Raw genomic sequence first — 2,637 nt, 5'->3', positions numbered from 1 at the left:
CCTTCTCACACCCTTTGACTAAGACCTCCCTCAAAATATGACAAGTTTTACACATAAAAATGGGCTCCAAAATCCCTGAGATTTCAAAAGTAGCCGTTAATATCGTCAGTACGGTTTTTAATCGTACAGTACTATATGTATAAATAAACTTCGTCCTGGTACAAAGTGGTATGAACAGTTCAAAAAACTTCTTACAGTACGATTCTAAATCGTACGGTACGATCCATAACAATACTATTCGTACAGGACGATATCCGGGATGATCAAACATCATCTCTGTTCATCGTATGGTACGATTGACACCGTACATTACAATGAGACAAAACCAAAGAGATTGTCCAGGATGATCTTCGGGACGATTATAATTCATCTTTGTTCATCGTATTGTACGAATAAGTTCGTACAGTACGATGTTCAAATTATAATTAAGCCCGAATTTCTTGCGCTAATCACGGGTTAAATTAAGTAAGTATTTAAAATAAATCGTACAGTACGAAGTTGTTCGTATAGTACGAGCAGCGTAAAATAACTTACTTAAGTTAAAATGACGGCTAGGGTTTTGGATTTGACAATATCGTACAGTACGATTACATTCGTACGGTACGATGTGTTCATAGAATCGTCCTACAAAGCTCTGATCGTACGGTTCAAAATAACATCGTACATTACTATCTACAAAGAAAGAAAAACTCTAAAATTTTCATTTAAAAACACTCGCCCCTGTGTGTGGGCATGGTTGCTCAGAATTTTATGCATTTTGTGGCCAGACTCAAGAAAACAAAAATAAAATAAACAACAAAATACATTGCAGACTCATACTCCTAATCTACCCATTCTTGAGTCTTCCTGTTGTCCTGAGTAGCTTTCGATCTTCCTGAAATGTTAGTACTCACGGACAATAGCAAACAAAATAATATTCAATGAATAGATAATTCAAACGACATTATTTGTCATCATCAAAATCTCAAACTCGGGGTCATCGGTTGCAACAATCTCCACCTTTTTGATGATGCCAAATAATATTTATTGTAAGCAAGTGTTAACGATATTTTTTTTTTAAAATTTAAACATGAGAACAAGAACAATACAAAATAAAAGAAAATGCAGTACGAAATAAAAGGTAATGCATTTAACCATAGAGCAAACTACAACAACCTTCTCCTCCTTTTGACAGCACCAAAAAGAGGAGCAAACACTAAGATAAAAAGAAGCTACAATACAAAGATAATCTAAAGTAGAGGATCCTGATCAGATGGTGGTGGAGGTGGGTTTGGTTGGAAGTACTGAAAGAGAGCGTCAAAGCGGTGATCAATAGCAGTAAAGCTTTCTCCAAACCATTGCATATCTGTCTCGTTTGCTGATGTTGTTCTTGAATGTGAGTATCGAGACGAGTCTGAAGTTGGTCGAAGCGTTCGACCAAATCATCTTGTATTGGTGCAGGTACTCGGGGTGGTGCTTGTCATCGTGGACGTGCTTGAGCTGTGGCCAGGGCATCTTCCCCTTCTTCTTCGTCAAAAATAGGTTCTTCCGGCTTGTGACCCTGATGGAAAAGAATACATAAAGAGGCATCCATATAAAAAATAGGAAGATTGTCGGGTTCGCCAGGATAGGTCATTTGATATTTATTTTGGAGAATGTATCCTATAAGGTGACCAAGAGCTATATTTTGTTTTCGGCGAGTGGTAGGGAGACGAACGAAGGTCATATGGCGAATGTAGTCAATAATCAGATCGACCTCATCGAATTTTGTGTTGGTAGGTAGATAGTGACAAATAGGGTCGGGGTTATGTTGACACGGTCACCACCTTTGGGTATTATGGAGGTATGAAGGACATGTTGAATTATGCGCGAATTTTTATTTAGTGAGGAAACAAGAGGTTGGTGTTGATAGAATGCGGCGTTCCTAAGGACTCGATTAACATCGCTCCAGTCAAAATCATTTGTAAGAAAAGAACGAACCATAGGCCCTTCAGTAGATAGTCCAATGTATTGGGCGATGTCAGCTTTGGTTATTTCAACATTTTGACGACAAACAAAAGAGTGGAAAATAAGGTTGTCGATAGTATATATTAGATTGGCTAGGAATTCTAGAAGGAGTTCAGAATTGTAAGGGAAGACCAGGGTGAGAAGAAATTGGAGGGTGGTAGAAGAAAAGAGGTTAATTACCTCGAAGTTCAGAGCCTCTTGATTTAGCAGTCTGGAGGGTGTGATTTTGCATGCTTTGAACTTGTGGTATGCATCCTCATTTTCGGCATTCAAGAATCGAGCGCTATGGCGGTGAGAGGAAGAAGAACTTCCCGCTATCAAATGACCTCTCTTGCTGGAACTAGAGATTGTGTACAGGTTGAGTGAGAGGTGAGAAGAACCAAGTGGATTGATTAGTGTAGTGCAAGTGAAGAGGTCAGCCTACCCACCCAATTTATAGAGTTTTCCACACATCGTATAGTACGATAGTACATCGTACAGTACGATATGATAATAATTGCTCTGACGGTTCGTATCGGGAAAAGGAGGTCAAAACATACAGTACTATAAGTATCGTACAGTACGATCAGTTGAATATCGATCATCCCGAGGGCGTTAGTATGACTTTTGACCAAAAGTATCATACATTACGAACAGATGTATCGTACCGTA

This window comes from Dendrobium catenatum, unplaced genomic scaffold, assembly GCF_001605985.2.
Source record: "Dendrobium catenatum unplaced genomic scaffold, ASM160598v2 fragScaff_scaffold_1400, whole genome shotgun sequence".
Classification (NCBI taxonomy): Eukaryota; Viridiplantae; Streptophyta; class Magnoliopsida; order Asparagales; family Orchidaceae; genus Dendrobium; species Dendrobium catenatum.
This window is presented reverse-complemented; position numbering follows the sequence as displayed.